Below are 21,428 nucleotides of genomic sequence, written 5' to 3' on the forward strand. Positions count from 1 at the left end.
AGGAACTTGCTCGCTCGCTCTTGGAGTTGGAGGAGGACGCCGCTGCTGCGCTGCTGCTGCCTGAGCCCTGCCATCCCAACACCAGGAGCCTTTTCTGTTGTTGGACTCCGCACCTTCTCGCTTCAACCTGCTATCTCCAAGCACCCTGCTGAGCACCGGGACCGACACTGGAAGCAAAAGCCTCTCCTCCATCCCTTTGCCACCTGGGACACCACTGTCATCACCCCCAGCACTCCTGCAGCTGCGCGGGATCTGCCCCTGCCCAGCACCGGTGACTGCAGCACAGGGAAGGGTGCCTGCGGCCAAGCAGGACTAGCACTGGGTTACTGCTCTGTTTGTTGTTAATTTCACTGTTGTTGTTGTTTTGCTTGTCTTGTTAGATATACTAGTAAAGAATTCCTATTCCCCTATCTTTGCCTGAGAGCACCTGAATTTCAAAATTATCCTAATTTGGAGGGAGGGGTTTATTAGCTCTTTTTGAGGTAAGGCCCTGCTTTTCCCTAGCACAACTGTCTTTTCAAACCAGGACACACACATATTTACACTAAGCTGCAGCCTCAACCTAGTAAGCAAAAAGATAGATTATCTTTAATCATTTTGTGTGGAATGAAATTGTGTAGGAATAGCCACAAAGTAAGCTGTAGGAACAGCTCACTCTTGGCCTTAACAGGACATTGGATGCAAGAAAGCACCACAATCCTAATGATTCACCTCTTAGGTAAAACCCAAATGGTTCATTGTGTAAAACTACCTGGTGATGGAAATAACCAATAGGCTGGGGCTGAAGTCTGGGGTCAAACACTTGGAAAAAGAAACCTGGTAAAGCCACCCCAAGATGTAGGCACGCGTTTGGCTCAAGGCAAGAGGGAGCTTGTAGTGCCAGCACTGGAAGGGACTGCAGGCAGCTAATATCTGTGTTCTTGGCAATAGGACAGTGCAGCCATGGATTGTAAGAGACATTTGAGATCACGAACTTTATGGTTTCCATCTAGGAAAAGTAATAATAAAAAACGTTCATATTCTTCACATCTGACTATTTTAAGCCCTTTAACCCAGAATCACTTTTACTTCAATTTTTGTCTTCCTCTTCTGGGCTGCTCCAAGGTTGTATATGAGGGGTTGTCAGGTCTGTGATAATCAGATGTCTAGAATTCCATTCCAGGTGCTGATACTGGGGCAGATACTCTTGAATGCCTTCCTTAATGGCCAGGCTGGAGGAGCAGTTTACCCTCAGCAAGCCTGCAGAAAATACAAGGTATCTCCATAATTAGGGCTGCAGAATTAGTCACAGTGACTCAAATTGAAGTAGAAAAAGACTGCCCAAAACTCTCAGTTGTAGCACTGCTATTGTTCAAGTGTGTAGCTCACAAAGAAGCCCCTCAGTACTTGCCCAAGTCCATTCGCCCATATGCTATTTTAAGTTCTTCCAGCAGTTTGCATAGCTATATCCTGAGAAGGTGTCTCATGAAAGTAGTGATGAGGAATGTACCTGGTGCTGGCTGTTCCATCTGCAGCGCCAAAGAATAAAGACTCTTTCTTTTCCTTTGCCTGAAGCAAAACCTTCTTGACATCTGTCAGACCTGGCAGTACATCCTTCCAGCAAGTGGCAAACAATCCCACGTCAATTGGAAGAATGAAGAAAATGAGATTATTAGACAGCCACAGGAAAGGTGAGAGTTCAGACGTCTGTTTGCACTGACGTGTACAATTTCCATGACACCCAAAACCACCTTTTAAGTGTCTTCGCTTTTCCTATGGAATTCCAACCTTCAGCCTTCATTTGGTTGTTTTTTTGCTAAGGACAGATTTCAGCATTAAATGCCAGCCTTGCTGGGGAAATGAGTATATACCTTTGAATCAGCTCTAACCAAGTCAAATAGGCAGGTAAATTTCACCAAAAAGAATATCTCAAAATAGCAATTGATAAAGGGGGTCTGATAAGAGCAGGACTGACCCCTGATAAAAGTAAGGATTAACTACCTGGGACCAGGCAAAACTGACTTTGGAGAAATGCAAAGGATCCAAGGAGCATTGGGGAAGAGCAGAGGTAGAAAGTTCAGTGTGAAGAAGAGGAGCTTTCTTCATCTGAAGCCCCCTGGCCCACCAGAAGCCGCTGCGCAGATGCACGCAAGACGAGCCAAAGGCGAGGACTGTGGAAATTGTTTCCCACTGCTCTTTATAATAAAACCTGCTTTTTTGGAGAAAGGTCCTGAGTATGCATAGGTTGTGTAGCAGTTATCTTGAACATGTAACATCTTTATGTCTAAAGGCAGAGTAAATCATCATGGTGGTGCACACGTTTATAGCAGAGAGGTTCCCCTGTGCCTAGCATGAATAAAACATACCTACTTTATAACCTCACTGGTTGTGGAGTCTTTACCCTGCGTCTCACAATGGCAGTCCACTTTTCCTCATTTAGATTAGGATATACATCAGATATTAATGGTAATTTTTTCAGATGAATTCAGTTACCAGCCATGAACCTAATCAATACTGCCATTACCAACAAAAAACCCTTTAATCAGAAAGGAAAATGTAATTGGTTTAGAAGCACATACTGTAAAGGCAGGACAACATGATACACTAACATTCCTATGTATTTCACATTCAGTATTAAGGTGTTGGCTTGCTGGGTTAACCTGTAATCCCATGAATGTACCATAGAAGAGCCAGAACTACGATGCTCAGATATATATGAACTGAAAAGTGTAATGGTTTTCTTTTGTTGCTGACTTTACTAATATTAAGGCAGAATATTCAGGGTTTATAGTGACAGTGCAGATCCTACTGCTTAAGGGGCAGTACCATGAAAAAGGAGTTGTTTACAGCCAGGCTGGTTGGAGACTGTTTCTTAAAATGTTTTCTTCAAGTACCACAGAACCAAGTTCTGACTTAGAACAGAATGTGAAATATTGCAAAGATTTTGAGCCAAATCCCCATCTCCCAAGTCCCAGCCTCAATGTAGAACCATGTCCATGGAAATATTTTCATGCGACATGAGGAAAACTGCTGCAAAATGCCAATAATTTAAAGACCAGTGCATCTGAGGCAGGTGTTGATCCAGCAAAATCATGCCACACTGATGGTCTGTGAAGGATGCCTGTGATTCACCAGCAGAACACCATTTACCCACTTCTCAAAAATCTCTACAGATCTTGTCAAAATACAGACTACAAATCTCTTGCTTATGAGCATCTCTTGAAAGACATCTCAAATTTGCTTTTTGCAGAATTCATCTGTAAACCAGCACTACATTATACCGGGATTGTTAGGAGATGGCACTTGCACAGTCCCACATCAACTATTTAAGGATGGGACTTAGAACAGCAAACAATGCAGCTCTTTGTGTCAGAGACAGCCCTTAAGCATTTTCACACCACCATTCACAAGAACAATTCAGTCCTGATGGCAGTGACTCAGATCTACTACAGCCTCAAAAATAAAGACAAGATCACTGCAGACAGATTTTACTCAAATGTTGAGATTCAACAGCACCATCACTGTTACCATAAAAAAAACAACCCCAATTTGGAAACAGTAATCATTAGAAGCAAGCAATAAATAGAGATCCTTGATGCACTGTTCTAGTTTGGAGGACAGGTGTTTGCTAAGAAAGGCAGGAGCCTCTGTTTGAAAATGGAGAACGTAAACCCTCTCCCTCTAAATTATTATAATTTTGAAATCAAGCAGCTCTCAGCCAAAGATATGGGAATTAGGAATAACAGTTCTTTACTAGGGAAATTAAAATAGAAATACAATACCACAAAGAAACAGACCCGAAGCCCTGACAAAGAGTACAGCCTGGCACCCCTTCAGGCAGGGTATTCATAGCAGTTCGATTAAATGGTGGCTGCAGTCTTTTTGTAGTGACAGATGTGATTCAGTTGAAGCAGTGCTCCTGTAGAAGGTGCAGTTTCCTTCTGGAGGTCCAGCGGTGATGTGGAGAAATCCAGCTTCCCTCTGGAGTCCAGCGGAGAAGGGGCTGCCTTAGTGTCCCAAAACCTCTCTTTCATCTTTGTAAGAAATGTTGGGCCCTTCCCCCTGGCTGGAGCAACTTCCAATGGGATGCAGTAATTTTATCAGTTACACAGTGGGACTCAATGGGCCATTAGCAGAAGATACCTCCCAGGAGGAAGGATGGGTTGTGAAAAGATAGAGAACAATGCTCCACCTGGTTTCAATGGATGGCCAATTAGTAGAACATCTCCCACGGAGATAAGCATCACGGCCCCCGCCTTCAACACATGGTGATAGAATAGACCTTTTATCACACCCTGTATTGTAACCCAAGACATGCACCAGCTCCAGGAGTCAGAAAGTCTTTTCTAATAATAGATTGTCTATACACCTACAATATTTCGTTCTTAGTGCTTTAGTTATTGAATATTTATACACAGAAGTGACGAACTACATAATTAAATACATTTTTACACTACTGCGAGAAAAACTCCAGCTTCCATTATTGCATGGCATCTCTTTTTTTTCAAAGTACCATAGTGGGCATTCTCCTATTCAGAATTGGGAGAGAAAAATCCCCAAACAAAACAAAACAAAACAAAACCTAGAATTAATTAACTCAAACAGTATTTTGAAAAGCCACTACTACCTGGCAATAAAAAAAATGTTCAACGTCTCTGTGATACTTTCACCTAGTACATTACTCAAAATTATTCATATTCAGCAACTACCCCATCAGGAAACACACCCACCAGTCCATCAAAAACTAATCAAAACATGACAGAATCTCCACGGACAATGTAGTTGTTTTCTAGGAAGTGCATAGAAAAATGTCTCCAAGCTTCCTTTACTTAAAGGCCTGAGTGTAAATCCAGGCTCCCACTCATGATATCCAAGAATTTACCGCCAGGGGGAAACACCAACCTCCGAAAATGGGACACAGGGACACAGACTGCTGGATGCTCACACATCCCTCGCACCCACACTTGGAACCCTCTTCCTGCTGAGCTGAGGACAAGAAGCGACCGGAACAGCCCGGGCACTCTGGCTTCACTGCAAGGCATCCGACAGCCCTGAAGCTCCAAAGGGAGCACAGGCCGGAGCTCTCAGTGCCTGCAGCGAGCCCGGAGGAACTGCCCCGTGCCGCAGCTCCTCCCAGGCATAGCTCCTGGCACAGCCGGGGCCGCTCCGCCTGCGGGGTTGCGGCTCCTCCTGCCGTGGCCCCGCCGCGCTCTGAACCCCGAGCTACACTTCGGGCCGGGCGTGGGGCGGGCTGGGAATGGACGGACATCCCGGCAGAGGGGACACAGGTCTGGGAGAAAGGGGAGATCCTGCAAGAGGAAGGAGTGATTGGGAGAGATCCAGGGTGATGAAGAAAAGCACTGGCAACAGCCCGGGAAAGGGGGGAGCCTGGGGCAAGGGATAGCTCGGGACTGGGGGATTCCCGAGACAAGGAGAGCACGGGAGACGGGGGAGAAGTCGGGAACGGGGGCAGATCCCGAGAGGGGTGGGAGCCAGTTAGAGCGGAGACAGTCCGGGAAAGCCCTGGGAGAGGAGACCCCAGCCCGGTAGAGGGAGATCCAGCAGGTGGAGCGGGAACGGGGGAGCCTGGGACGAGGGAGACCTGCAGCCGAGCCAAGAACAGGCGCGGGTCAGTGCGTTTGGGAGAGTGCGGCTGCGGGGTGGGCCCGGACCCGGAGACTCGCGGAAAGCGACCGCTCGGCAGCCACGGCGGCGGGAGAGCACAGCCTTGCCCGGGGAAGCAGCGTCCTGGGCACCGCTCGGGCTCCAGCGAGGCCATGGCACCGCTCAGGTTCACTGCCGGATACGCGGCAGCTCCGAGCATCGCTCCCTCCTCGGGCCCAAGGGTCACCTGTGCCAGGTGCGCCAGAGCATCGCCTCTGTGCTGAGAATCCACAAGGAGCAGTGCCGGGCAGGGACTGCAGATCCCCATTGGTGTCAGAGAAAAAAGATCAAGGAATCTTCTGTGGCAGAATACATGGAATAGGAGTGAGGTGTCACTGTGGAATGTGTTAGGATGCCTGACAAGGATACTACTGCTCTTGGCTCAGAACATGGAAAAGAAGTGGGGGGACATAAATCAGAAGCTGGCTGCAATGTCCAGGTGTAATGGAATGTGCTTTGTTATAAAATCTTGTTCAGTAAGTGTTTACAGACGCTGAATGCAAAGGGTTACTCATTAGCACCTCTTCCTCTTGAGTAAACAAAGAGGAGCCCCCACCAGAGGACGTGCGGAGAAAGACGACCACACCAGACCCTTATCAATTCCCACCAGGAGGCGGAAGCGATCCCCTAGCAACTCCTCGCCCCTGCTTGCTAAATTTGCAGAGTACACCAGCAAATCAGAACGAGCAACCACAAGAACCGGAAAATAGACTGTATAAAAACGAACTAAAACTTCTTTTTGGTGCAAGCCATTGGTGGAGCAATGACTCCCTGGCCACTCAGCACTGCTTTTGCTCAGTTATCGCCTGCTAAATTTGCTTACTAATAATTTTTCTCTGACTAATCTAAACTGGCTCCTCTGATTTGTCACAAATATCAATAACATTTCTCACTGACATAATGATAAACCAAGGCCAGTTTCTTCCAATATCCCTTATAAAAGTACTTTACCTTATATCTCCAAATTTTGCATGCTGAGCATGCCAAGTAGTCGCTTTCCACGAGTCTCCGGCTCTGGGCCCACCCCGCAGACACGCTCTCCCGAGAGCACTGACCCATGCCCGTTCTCGGCCCAGCTGCTGGACTTCCTGGTCCAGGGATTTCCCTTCTCTCCAAGGCTCGCCCCGCCCCCAGGTTCTCCCCTCTAAGGACTGTCTCCCCTGTCCCGGAATGCCTTCTCTCCCAGGCTCTCCTCCCTCTGCCCCAGACTCTTCCCTTCTCCCAGGGCTCTCTCTCCATTGCCAGGATCTGCCTTCTCTCGGATTCCCCCTACTCCCAGCCTCTTCCCCATCTCCCTGGCTGGCGCCTTTCCCAGGGCCTCCCTGGGATTGAAAGGAGTTGATCAATAGTTAACTCATGTAAGCATGAGCTAGCTATTAATAGTCAGCAAATATTAATCACCAGTCTAAGAAGCAGGACATGCCTTAACCCAATCAAGATAAGAGGAACAAAATGCATCTTGTTAAGATAAAAGGAACAGAACTTGTTGAAACTGGCACAGAAACTGCTGATGAAGGACTGCCCATACTTCAGAAAGAAAGGAGAAAAGTGCAAAGTCAGATAGACTGCCGGCCTTCCTCAGAACAACCCCTGAGGAAGATTCACAGCCTTCCTCAGTGCGATCACCAGAGTACACTGCATTTGCTCATCACATATGCTAATGACATTAATGACTTCCGAGAAGTAATTTGTATAACCACTCCTGTCCCAAGGAATGTAATGGATATGTATGAAATTGAACCATAAATTGTGCTGTGTAAAGTGCTGAGCATGTATGTTAGGAGGAGTGATCCCCCACCGAACAAAGCAAATACCCAGCTCACTGAGTCTGTCTCTGAGGTGACTCTTAGCTCAGTGTTGGAGCCAATCACAGTAGTTGCTGAATATGAGTAACGTGCTACAAGAAAATAATACTGAGACGTTGAACATCTTTTGTTTACAAATAGTATTGGCTTTCCAAAATGTTGTTTCAATTAATTCTATGCTTTGGGGTTTCATTTTGTTTTCTTTTGGGGCTTTTTTCTTTCTTTATGAATAGCTAGCATAGAGTTTTGGATAGGAGACTGCCCACTGTGGTACTTCAAAATAGAAAGTTTACATGCAATAATGGAAACTGGAATTTTTCTTGTAGTAGTGTAAAAATGTATTTAGTGATGTAGTCAGTCACTTCTTTATACAAATACTCAATTAATATAGCATTAAGAAAGAAATATTGTAGGTGTATAGGCAACCTATTATTAGAAAGATTTTCTGTGTCCTGAAGTTGGTGCATCGAGAATCTCTATTTATTACTGCTGCTAATGATTACTGTTTCCAAATTTGGGTTACTTTTTTATTGTTTTATTTGAATCTCAACATCTTAAGTAAAATCTGTCTGCAGTGATCTTGTCTTTATTTTTGAGGCTATAGTAGAGTCACTGCCATCAGGACTGAATTGTTCTTGTGAATGGTGGTGTGAAAATGCTTAGGGGCAGTCTCTGACACAAAGAGCTGCATTGTTTGCTGTTCTAAGTCCCATCCTTAAATAGTTGATGTGGGACTGTGCAAGTGCCATCTCCTAACAATCCCGGTATAATGTAGTGCTGGTTTACAGATGAATTCTGCAAAAAGCAAATTTGAGATGTCTTTCAAGAGATGCTCATAAGCAAGAGATTTGTAGTCTGTATTTTGACAAGATCTGTAGAGATTTTTGAGAAGTGGGTAAATGGTGTTCTGCTGGTGAATCACAGGCATCCTTCACAGACCATCAGTGTGGCATGATTTTGCTGGATCAACACCTGCCTCAGATCCAATGGTCATTTGATTATTGGCATTTTGCAGCAGTTTTCCCCGTGTCACATGAAAATGTCCCCAAGGACAAGGTTCTACATTGAGGCTGGGACTTGGGAGAAGGGGATTTGGATCAAAATCTTTGCAATATTTCACATTCTGTTCTAAGTCCGAACTTGGTTCTGTTGTACTTGAAACAAACTTTTTAAGAAACAACCTCTAACTGTAGCGGCGTGCGGTGATGCCGAGTTTCTGCCGCCTTCCCGAAGTGTCTCCAGCAGGCAGCGATCCAGGCGGGCAGACCGGCACACGGAAGCGCACTCACGCACACAAGCACACCACAGATGCCAGGAGAAGGCCGCGAATGAAAGGAGGGGAAGGGTCTTTTGTGCGGAGTTCCCCTGGGGTTTATTGCAGCCACACACCAAAGGGGCCCTGGGACAAAAGACCAGGAGCATGGAAGGGTTTGGGTTTAAATACGGGGAAAGAGGGTCGGAGCATGGAATCAGGGACCAGTGGGAACAGGGGAAAGTGGTGCCAAGGCTGGGTAAAGGAAAACCAGTGGGGTAACAGGGGCTGAAAAATGCAGTAAACTGGGGCCAATGGGGATCAGGGAAAGAGAGAACATTTTAGGGGAAGGCCATGAAAGAGTAGAAGGGGTGGTCTGGGCCAACGGGCCAATGGGGAAAAGGGAACTGGGGTACATTAACATAAAAGAGCAATGGACTGTAGAGAAACCTTCTGTCTTCATGCCCTTAATGCCTCTTCCTTGACTCAGGGTCTTTCCTTCCTGGGCATGGAGATTGTTGTTTCCTTGGCAAGCCCCAGTGCCTCCACATCTAACCAGTGTGACTGTAAACAATTCCTTTTCCACGGCACTGCCCCTTATGCAGTAGGATCTGCACTGTAGACCCTGAATATTCTGCCCTACTGTCAGCAAAGTCAGCAAGAAGAAAACCACTACAGTTCTCAGTTTGTAGATATCTAAACATCATATTTCTGGCTCTTCTAAGGTACACAGTCATTCATTGGATTACAGGTTAAACCCAACAAGCCAACATCTTTATGCTGAGTGATAAATACGTAGGAATGTTAGTGTGTGATGTTCAGTGTTTACAGGATGTGCTTCTAAACCAGTTACATTTTCCTTTCTGAATACAGTTATTTTATGGTTGGTGGTGGCAGTGTTAAGTTCATGTCTGATAACTGAATTAATCTTAAGAAATTAACATTCATATCCTGATCTAGTTTAAGAAAAAATGGACTGTCCTTTGCTTCTTGAGTTATTCTTTTTGGTGAAATGTACCTGCCCATTTATTTGGCTGGAAGTGATTCAAAGGCATATATTCATCGTCCCAGCAAGGCTGGCGTTTAATGCTGAAATCAGTCCTTAGCCAGAAGGTAACCAAATGAAGGCTGAAGGCAGGAATTCCACAGAAAAAGCAAAGACAGGTGTTTTGAGAGAGCTGAGAGGAAGGACAGCCATCTGTAAGGTCCCAGTCAACTTGCTAAAAGGGTTTTTAAAAGGGTTCTTTTACTCTGGGTTAAATGCATGGGAGAAAAACCAAAAAGGTATTCTTGAGAGATCCAAACAACTTTACTGTTTAACTTTAGAAAATCAGCGAGATTTGACAAAAGTTTTACTGCAACACCCAATCAACATAAAACACTTCGAGCATTAATTTGACCCATTCTACTTAGGGAACATTAAAACCATTTGATGTTAAGTTACTCAAAATGTTCCAAGAAGAGGGAATTAGAAGAAGAAGAAGAAAATGAGAGAAAAGATACAGAAAAGCACACATATAGATACGAACTCCTAGTTCCAGCGGTGTTCAGATAGACACTTCAAGATGAAGGTAGCATCAGGACATGTGACCTCATGCTGAACCTTAAATACCCCTCCACCTTCATGACTGTCCATGTGGGACTTTGGGTCATTTGGCCACTCAGAGGCTGGGTCAGGGCCTCCAGGGGTGGAGTGTGAGGCTTTTCCTCCAGAGTGCCAATGACTGGCAGCTCAGCCAGGCTGGGATTCAGGTCCTTTGGGGGGTGTGAAGCAGTTCACTGCTTTGCCTGGGGAAGGACTGACTTTTCCTCCTCCACACACACGTGTCCCAAAAGCTCTCCAAACATCAATCTTTCCAGTCTCAGACATGACCCGGAAATACTACAAGGATAAATCTACTCTGGTTTTCAGTGGGCAAGTTCTCAAACAGAATAGAAGGGCTGATGTTTCTTTGATTCTCTTGTAGTTCACATTTATTAGAAGTAAGCAATGAGTACTATGAGCAGGACTAGAGAGGTTTTGCCCCCAGCTGAGTGGAGAAAAGAGACAGTCAGCTCTCCAGGTCTGTGTGGATTGATGGCTTGGCACATCAGGCCTACAAGAGCAGGTGGCTTTGGTCAACATCAGTGCAAAATGCCATTGAGCTGTGTAGGGCCAGAATCCATCTCTGTTCCTGGGGTGACAGGCGGAATCCCAACAGCTGACTGTACTGGAAGCTGAAGTGAGCCTTTGTTCTTCACAAATGGCAGAACACCCCGTGCAGCCTTGACATAGATTGCCTCAGGAGAAGGTATTTCAAGTACCCAAAAGGGCATCATTTGGCTTTTGGGATAGCTGCTGTAGAGACAAAGGAAATTTGAGAACTGGTCCCTGGTGCCTCAGGGAACCCTTCAGTGGGACTGCTGAGGGCCAAAGAACAACAGGTGCCAATCACTACCACAATAGTGCATTGTCAAAAATACTGCCCCAGCTGGGACGTGTGTGACCCCCCATCCATGAGATGGTTCATGACCTGGAAAACCCAGGAGTTGTCAGCAAGACTTGCTCAGCCTTTAGTAGTCCCGTATGGCCTACTACTTATGTGCATAAGTCTAAGGGAGAATGGAGACTGACGGTAGAGCGCCATGGTGAATCGTTAAAAACCAATATGATCATGGACAAAGAACCTCTAACTACAGTAATTTCACGATTATAAGCCGCACCATTTTGACTAAAATTTTGGTCCCAGCCTGGAAGTGCAGCTTACACTCAGAAGTGGCCAATATATGAACAAAGTTCTGAAATTTCCCAACCCAGAGTTGCAAGCAGTGGGTGGAGCCGAATTGGGTTGGTGGATTCAAAATGGGTCAGTGGTCTCCAAGGATGATGTCAGGAGAGTCTTCATCAGGTCTCGGTGACCCTCTGCCATGATCCAAGGCCCCGTACTTCGTCAAGCAGTCCAGGTGCTGGTCATTGTTCTTACTGGTTTCAGTTTGATCTTATAATGGTTCCCTTACTCTACGTTCTTCTATACACAAGCTCGTAATAGTAGACAATATAGCAATTAGCTCTAGCTTAAGCATCTAGTAATCATTAACCTACCACTTGCCTACCTAACTTGCATCTTGGTCATGGAAATGGTTTCTACCCTTAGTAAAAATCTTAACCCTCTAAAATCATGATTCAATGGCCTGAATGAAGTCACACCATCACTGAGTGCTGCCATGCCAGACGTGCTCAAACTTCAGTGTGAGCTGGAGTCCATGGCAGCAAAGTGGTGCCACCACAGACATAACTGATGCGTTCTTCTCCATTCCTTCATCAGGAGAGTGCAAGCACAGTTTGCTTTCACCTGCAGAGGAATCCAGTATAGCCCAGTATTTACCATGCCACTGGAAAAGGGTGAGGATCCAGAACAACTGTAGTACATCCATCACACTGTTGTATGAGGCAGCACAGCAGAGGAAGATTTTGGAAAGGAGAGGAGATAATCCAGATCCTCCTGAAAGCTGGTTTTGTCATAAAACAAAGTAAGGTCAAGGGAGCTTCTCAGGAAATTCGTCTTTTAGGAGCAAAAGGTCAAGATGGATATCATCCAATTCCAATTAATTCAGTCAACAAAACAGCAGATCTGTCCCCATCAACCAGCAAGAAGGAACCTCAAACTTTCCTAGACCCCATGGATTTTTGGAGGATGCATATTCCAGAGTCAGATGTGACATGGAGGAATAATTTTAAGTGGGGTCCTGAACAAATGAAACTGTTTATGCAGCAGCCCTTGGGGCAGTCAGGAAAGGACCCTGCATGGACCCTGGCCAGGCACCCACCAAAGCCACTGTATCACTCCCCCCTCCCAAGTGGGCAGGTAAGACAAAATATGGAGGCAGGCTGAGGGCACAGTCCTGTGACAGGACCAGCTGCCCCTGATGCCCAGTCTGCCTATGGCATCTGCTGCTCTATGAGTGTGCAGCTGCAGCAGGAAGCTGCGGGAAGAGGTCCTGTTGCCATGGTCCAATGGATCTGGGATCCCATGGCTGTGCCCCCCCCACCTGAGTGCCACCTACAGCGGGGCTGAACGGGAGAGAAAGCAGCACCCAGAGATTTTGTGAGGGAAATAACAATTTATTTCCTTTTCCTCAAATAAAGAGTTGCAAGAATCCTGCTAGAGCTGCTGGTGGGGCAGCCTGTGGTAGACCTGGGGAGAGCTCTAGGGCCAGGGTTCCCTCTTCTGTCAGACATACTGGGGCCCAGTGGACAATCAGTCCCTAGCCTGGGAGCAGAGGGGCTGTGACTGCTGCCCTGGGCAGGGGGAAGCCTCTGATGTACCAGCTTCTTCCTCCTCATCAGAGCCTGTGGTGCTGTTGTCGGGAGTCCCTTGCTGGGAACTTCTGGAGCTGGAGATGGAGCTGGAGCTGGAGCTGGAGCTGTAGGAGTAGCAGCTGTTGGAGCAGCAGCTGTCAGAGCTGCAGCTGTTGGAGCAGCAGCTGTCAGAGCTGCAGCTGTTGGAACTGCAGCTGTTGGAACTGGAGCTATTGCTGCTGAAGCTGAAGCTCCTGGAGTTACTGGAGCTGGAGATCCTGGAATTGCTAGAGCTGGAGCTGGAGTAGCTGGAGCTGGTGGAGCTGGAGCTGGCACTGGCCACAGGGCCATTGTTCTCATCCCTGACAACACCAGAGCGCAGCAGCCTCTGAGCCTCCTCCCGGCACTGGCCCATAACAATGCTGATGACATCATGGACCAGGAGTGCCATGTGCTCCTTGAGGAGAGGCTGCAGCACTTTGACCAGAATCTCAGCATTTGGCCTGTAGATGCAAAGGCCATGCAAGATGCTGCTCTCTATGGCATCCACAACCCACCACCAGCCCCGGTATATTCCCTCCAGCCTCTCATACAGCCAGGGCCGCATAGGGTCCAGGAGATGCTGTCATTGACGGAAAATTTCTGCCCAGACCTCAGGCAAGACACTGCTCACAAACTCCAGCCCTGAACCTTCCTGCTCTGCTGGAGACACTGTTCCCTGTGGAGAAGATGAAAAGGACATCACAGGAGGATGAGAGCTGTTCTCATCCAGGCTGCCTGGATCTCTCTCTGCCTGGCTGCTGCCATCTGGTAGCTCCTCAGGGACTGTGATGGATGTCTCCAGATAGTCGTCTTCTCCATGATCAGAAAATCGGACAGTCACTACTGTTCTTCTGCAGAGTGGGCACACTGGATTTCTCTGTGTCCACCGCAGAATACAGCCCAGGCAAAACTGGTGGTGACAGGGTAGAGTAGAAGCCACATCCTCACAGGCGGCAGATGGGGCAGTTGCTGTCAGTCAGGCATCATTTCATTTCACTGTCTGGTCATCCCAAGACAAGTAGTGAGGGAAACAAGGTCACAACCCATTGTTCATGGATGTCACAGTCCACAGGACCAGCGTCCTCCACCCAGTGTTGTCACAGTAGGCCTTTCATCCCTGTAGGCACAGGGTGTTCGAGAAAAAAAAAAAATACACAGTAATTTCACAATTATAAGCTGCACCATTTTGACTAAAATTTTGCTCCCAAACTGGAAACGTGACTTACATTCAGGAGCGGCTTATATATGAACAAATTTTGGAAATTTCCCAACCTGGAACTCCGAGCCAGCAGCGACCCTGGGCAGCGGCAGTGCTGCCCAGCCCTGGGGGGCGCGGCTGCAGCAGCAGCCAGGGACGCCCCTCTCCCTCCTACCGGTGGCACCGGCTGGGCATGTCGCTCCCCTGCCTCCCGGTGGCAGCAACGAGTGGGGCTGGGGCCACTCCCTGGCGACCACCCCGAGCAGGGCCGAACCAGTAAACCCCGTGATCCTGCGATTCTGTTACTAATTGTCAACTTTGTTAAAGTTGCACACGGATCCTTGCTGGGAACGATAGTGCTGCTAATAATCCGGTGCTGCTTATATACGGACAAAGACCTCAATGTTGCCGACACCCTGGAAGTGCAGCTTATACTCAGCGCGGCTTGTAATCGTGAAATTACTGTATATAATTTCTTGTTTCCAACTTGCATATGTTTTCTGGTTTTGATCAATGTGCCTTGAGATGTCAAAAGGTCCCTTTCTTTGCAGAAGTCCTGTGTGCATGTACCACTTCAAAGGCGTATCTTGAATCAGTTCAAATGTTAAGTCATTTTCCTCTAGTCAATTCCAAAGCTTGAGTGACTGAAATGAGTTCTACTTTCTGGGCAGAAACACGAGAGGGGAGTGCCCCCGACTGGATTACCTCAGGTTGTGGAGTCCCTGTGTATCCAGGTATTTGGATAGGAAGGTTGACGCATGGTCCTGTGACAGAGCAGCTGCTCCTGCTGCCCACTCTGCCTCTGGCATCTGCTCTGGTGTGGGTGTGCAGCTGCAGCAGGATTTCCTGTGGGAAGAGGTACTGCTGGTGACATGGCCCTGACACTCCAGGTGCCCATGGTTGTGCCCCCCAGCACAGAGGTGTCACTCACGGTGGGGCACAAGGGGAATGGGAAGGGCATTAGAAGGGAGAGAAGCAAGTGTGAAGAGACTGTCTGAGGGAAATAAGAACTCATTTCCTTTTCCTTGAATAAAGAGTTCCAGGAGCCCTGCTAGAGCTTCTGGTGGATTGGCTTCTTGCAGGGCTGGGGAGAGTCCTGGGGCTGGGGTCCCTCCTCCTTTTGGGGCACCAGGTGTACCCAGGCAAGTGACTCCTGTTCCTGCCAGGAGCAGAGGTGCTGCGCCTTCTGCCTTGGGCAGAGGGACCTGCCACTGTCACCACCTCTTGTCACAGCTCCTCCTGATGCTGGTCCTGCCCTGCAGGGATGGGCACAGGTGGGGAGTGTCTGCGAGGTCCAGACAGGGGGTTTAACATTGACTGCTCTCCATGAGTTGTCTGAAGTGACAATTTTCCTTTTCCTGCCAACCAAGGCTGTCAGTTTCTGTGTTTGGATTAATGAGAAGGGTAGAGTGTAAGTTTATGGCTTAATGGAGAGCAAAGCAGTGTCCAAATTCAATTGATTTCAGTCTTTTCTTTCATAACATTTTGTCTGCAGAAACTCTGAAAACTTTTTGGAAGTCCTAGAATCCACTGTCTGTGATTCTTCAGAACCTTGAATTGACTAAGCAAAAGCATGAATTCTTCTGGCTTTATTTTAGAGGGAGAAAAAAACCAAACCCAAACCTGTCTTCTGAATCATCTGGAAAATCTGAGTTATTTAAGAAAGTGTAATTTGAAATGTGCAGATTTTCTGTCCATCATTTATTCAAACACCTGTGAACTAGACCAATAAATGATTTAATGATTTATCACAGTTGATTGACTGTGATCACTTGAAATTTTGGCTTCAGCTTTCAATGATATTACAAATATAAGAATGCCCATTTTGGGGAGGAACAAAATACATTTGCAAAGTCCTATTAATGGTTTTATTTCTCAACACGTAGATCCTCTCCTTTCCCGTTCTTAAGCCTTAAGCCTTAAAGTCAATCATCTGCTTTGGAAATGCAGCTCCAATGTAACTGTTTCTGCTATTTTACTTCACTTTTTTGATGAGCTGAAAATATTCCGTTGTAATTTGTTTTATAGAATACTTTGTCACTGTGGGACTGGAAAAAGACCACCACACATTTTAAAATATTTAAAAATATTATTATAAAGACTATTTGGTAATTTTAAATTTTTGCTTTCTGTGTAACTTTATTTAAAGTCTGTACTTTAAAATAAGTGTTACTTAGCAGGCTTTCAGTTCAATTACAGCAGTTGCTTTTCAGCAGGCTAATTTTCCTGTAGGATTAGAGAAGGAAAGTAATCACATTGAGTTTCCCACATTGTTGCGGTGTAGGAATGGTATTCCCCAGTTTAGTGCTCGCACTGAAACGCCTCCGACCAGGTGCCATTCACTGACTTCCCCACCATTTTCCTTGTGGGAGGTTGGAGAGGAGAGCACAAATAGAAAAAGATCACAGGTTGAGATGAGAACAGTTTACTAGAAACAGCAGTTTCTTTATTATCTTTTTCCCAGACGAGTTGTTTTGAGCTCTGAGGCTGAATGTCTTTGTTAATTTCTTATTTGTCTTACGGTCACTCCAACATGTTCTTGGAGGGCTATGAAGTCTAGATTCCAGATGTCCAACTTTTTAAACCCAACTTTTTAAGGTTTTGTTAATTGAAGGTTACCAGGGTTAGTTTAGAAAAATGAAAAGTTTTAGAGATCTAACAATCCAGCTCTGACAATGGATTGCCAAAAGACACCTAGCTACCTGCTTTCTAAGATGGAAAATTACAGCGCTTAAGACGATGTCTTGGGGTGGCTTTATAATGCTTATATCCCCAAATCATCTGTTGGTGTTGAATATTGAGTTCTGCAGCTTTAAGACTGGTTCCAGGAGTGAAGCAGGAAGAGAAAGAGGTGCAGAGCTTGTTATTAGAGATGTCACCTGCTGCCCTGCATCCTTGTCACAGACTGTGTTGTCTGCAGTGGATAGCAGGAGAGAGCTCGCCTTTGCTTTTAGCTAGTTTTTCTGGCTAGCTGAGGCAAAGGAGTCCCCTGGACTGTGTTTTCCCCTTTTCCTTGAAATTGTTCAAACCTGCTTTGGACTGAAAAACCCAGAAGAGCAGCAGGTGCTGGCATCTGTGGTACACCATGCCTGGCCTGGGCCGCGGCATTTCCCAGCTCCGGAGGGGCTGAGAACAGCCTGAGTGAGCTGGCTGCAACCCACAAAAGAGACCCTTCTGAACTTGTCATCTCATGGGAGCCGCAAGAGGTTTTGTTGTTTAGTATTGTTCATTTTTTGTGCTGAGGAGTGCTTTGCCGTTTGATAAACAGGATTTTTTCCACTTCTCTCTGAGGAAATATTCTTTCCCAAACCAGTTGGGGGAGGGATCCTATTCAGAAGTTTCCTCCTAAATTTGCCCTAAACCAGGACAGATGAATACACTGCTTATGATTAATACACTGCTTATGATTAATATACTGCTTATGATTAATTAAACAATTAATTAGAAAGTTAATTAAATTCATTAACCAGGAGAAAATGTAGGCTAAACAAGCAATGAAAAGCTGCATAAGTAGTCCAAGCTGATGTATTTGATACCTTATGTGATTTGTGATTCTTCTATGAAACGCACGGATGCTCTTAGAGCAAACTCATTCGTTGAGCTGATGTAAAAGGTTGTGAAGTTCAGGTGACTCCCTGTTCCCCTTCATGTCCAGTCCTTGTCCTAAGCTCTGTCAGTACTAATGATAGAAACAGAAATATTAGTGGAACTGTGTTGAGGTAGCACTTAGTGCAAATGACAGTGACATGGATGAAGGGTGAACAGTCTTTCAAGCAAAATATTTACGGATTTCTAAAAGACTGTTGAATATTGTTTTAAAAATCTTTGCAAGTGATAATCCTATTTCAATAAAAGTTCAGGCAGATTTAAGATGAACAGATTTTTAGCTTCACTATCAGCCAATTTTGCCTTCAGAATGAAGCAGTTGGATGGCAGTAGGTAGTTTTTCTTAAAAAAATAGGCTTATGCTGATAGACATTGTAGTGATTTTTGAGCTCCAGTGGAAAGTGGCTCATCCTCTACTAAATGAGGAACTCAGCCAAGGAACCCTAATTTTGTCACATCTGACTATCCTGGGATAAATTCTTTCTACCTCACATCTGTGAAAATAATTGTTTCTAGAGCTGAGGAAAAGAGAAAAGGTTTTGGCTCCTGCTAAAGTCAAAATTCACCTTTTGCAGTTCAAATTCTTCTTGGAGCTCACTCCAGCATGTGCTTCCTTAGTACCAAATAAATCCCTGCCTTGGGTGCTGCCCTGACTTTGTGATCTTTTTGGGAACTACTCTCACTGGTTTGTCAGCCAAGCTCTGGCCAGTTCAATTGTACTCAGGCACTTGATTTCAAGGGAAGTCTGTGCCTATAAATTCAAGCAATTGGGAAAGGATGACTTGCTACTTCAAGGCCAAGTGGCTGTCGCTGCCTCAGGGCACTTTTGTAGCTGGCTGCCTTCAGAGGGAGAATTGTGTCAGAAAAGCTGGTTTTAGTGCTGGGACAGCAATACTTTTCAAATAGAGCTCTTGTTTAAAATTAAAGGCCTGGTGAATCACCAGGAATGGAGTGTTGGCTGAAGGTTTCACAGAACATTGCTTTTTTCCTTTTAGCCAAATGCCAGTGAGGCATTGCACATTGCCAGATGGTATAACTCACTTGAGGTATGGTTGCTTTTCATATTCTGTTCAACATCTGTAAGATTTTCAACTTGGTAATTCATTCTTGCAGCATATTCTTGGGACAAGGGGTGTGTTCAGAGATCTCAGCTGTAGGTGGTTTGCCCTCAGGTCAGCCCTGCAATCCCTCATCGCTGCATTCAGCCATTGGTCTGTTTTCCTCTTGGAAAGGGAAAGCCTGCTAGTCCTTGTTCCCTTACTGCTTGATGGGTTGGAATTTTAAACACTGAGGTCCAGGTTTGGACCTTCCAATGCACTCAAGTTTGCTGCCCTGGTAGCTAATGTGTTGGGTTTGCAACTGGACATTGGAGTACTTAGGCACTGTGCTTATCCTTTAAACTTAATTGGAAACAGGCAAAAACATGACCTTGAGGAAGTCCCATGTAGAATTTCCTAAGGTCAGGATGGAAAACTTTGCCTCCTTGTGTCTTGGTCATTAATAAGTAACTGTTTGCCACAATATTGTTTTGGGTTCTTTTAAGTAAAGTGAAAGGAAAGTAATGATGTCATCTTCCCCATGGGTTCCATCATTTCCCACAAAGCACAATGTGCTTAGGTGGTGCCATTTGTCATTAATCTATTCTGAGTAGTGTTTCCCCAAGGCCTGGCTCCAGGCAAACATGAGGTGGATATTCCCCTCACAGGCAGTCAGTGGTGCTGCCTGCAGCAGTGGGCTGAACCAGGCACAGCTGAGAAAAAGGGGCTCTCACCTGGCTGTGCTGCAGTTACTGCCTGCAGGGATATCCCTGCCACTGCAAATGCAGCTCTTTCTCTGCCTTAGCTGAGTGTAGAGCATTTTAAGGCAGCAGCATTGTGGCTTTTTGGAGAGACAAAACTAACCTTTGGAATTTCTCATTGAGGTTATTCTGTTTTGCATGTGAATGATGATTTGTTTGATTCTTGGACATAGATCATAAGGGAATAAACATTCAGTGACTGGGGTGTGAGGACTGGCAGTGGTGAGACAATTTTGCTTTGGGCTGGCACTGAGAAACTCAGGTGAGACAGGTCTGGTTGCTGGTAGGGTAGAGGATGCCCTTGAAACATGCTCCATGCAGTACCAGTTAGGGACTGGGCTTTGTCACAGAATCAGAGAATATGCTGAGTTGGAAGGGATCCACAAGGATATGCAAGGCTACCTTTCTCCCCAAGAATCCCACCATGTTCCTGGGGCCTTGCCCAAATGCTTTGTGAGCTCTGGTGGACTTGGTGCCATGAGAAGACTTGTGGGCAGCCTGTCCCAATGCCTGGCCACCCTCTGGGTGAAGAACTCTTTCCCAATTTTCATGTTAATGCTTGGTTATGGTTTCAGGTGATATATTTTAGAAGTCATGCAGGGGTATGCCTTTAGAAGGTGTTTTGCTTGAATGCTGTGGGAGGTTCTGTATCTACATCGGTTTTAACTTCTCAAAACATTAGTGCCTTCACTCAACAACTGGCAAGCTTTCAGTGTTCTAAATAATTTAACTGTGTGATGTTTGTGAATTAGGATTGCAGGTAAATATCAGAGAGGCGTGGCCCAAGGAGCAGGAAGTAGAGAAAGGCCTTATAAGTTTGACCTACATTGAGAGGTTGAAGGAGTGTGTCAAGAAAGGTCAGCCTCTGTGTGTATGGTGGAGGAGACAAAGTTCCCAGATTTCTCACCAATATTCATGAGGTCTACCAAGCACGAGTTCCTGGTTTCAAAACAGTGCCTGGTGTGTCATATCCCCTCCCTCGACCTGTTGGCCACACTTCTCCTGATGCAGCCCAGGACACGGTTGCCTTTCTGCCAGCACACGTTGCCAGCTCATGCCCAGCCTCTCATCCACCAGAACCCCCAAGTCCTTCCTGCCTTCATCCCCCAGCCTGCCTTGGCACTTCCCAGCCCCAAAGATGCAGCACTTTGCATTTGTCCTTGTTAAATCTGATGAGGTTACAAGACCCTACTTCCCAAGGTTCTTCAAGTCCCTCTGTGTTGGGAAGGATAAGGATTTGACAGGAAAGTCTTACAGATATGCATATATAACAGAAAGATCTTCGAATGTAGAATCTGAAGAAGGTATAGAAATGATAGCAAGTTTTGATATAGAAGAAAAAAATTGCTGAGCCAATCTCACTGGGCAACTAAGAAGGCAAAGGGTAAGTGAGTTGGAAGGGGCTTTTATGACTCTGAACAAAGGATAAATCCATCTCAAACAAAAGATGTTTTTACCAAGCAAAAAGATTTTCACAGGCAAACAAGAAAACCAAGGTTGCAAGTAGAGGAAAGATCTCAGAATTTTCCACTGCAAGAAAATTGAAAAACAACTTCTAACTTAAACTGTAACATATTAACCTTTTGTGATTGGAAAATAGTAACTTGAATATGGTAATGTTAGTAGGTAGGACAGGCTGTAATAACATGTATAGCAAAGAAAGAAATATAGTGCTTTGTAAAGTGAATGGGACAGAGCTTCAGGACACACAGCTTGCTTGTAGCCATCAGCTCTCTATCTGGCTCTTACACCTCTGGATGGCATCTCATGCCTCTGGTGCTGGCAAACATGCTGAGGGTGCACTT

Source organism: Catharus ustulatus, assembly GCF_009819885.2.
Source record: "Catharus ustulatus isolate bCatUst1 chromosome Z unlocalized genomic scaffold, bCatUst1.pri.v2 scaffold_29_arrow_ctg1, whole genome shotgun sequence".
In the NCBI taxonomy this organism is placed as follows: Eukaryota; Metazoa; Chordata; class Aves; order Passeriformes; family Turdidae; genus Catharus; species Catharus ustulatus.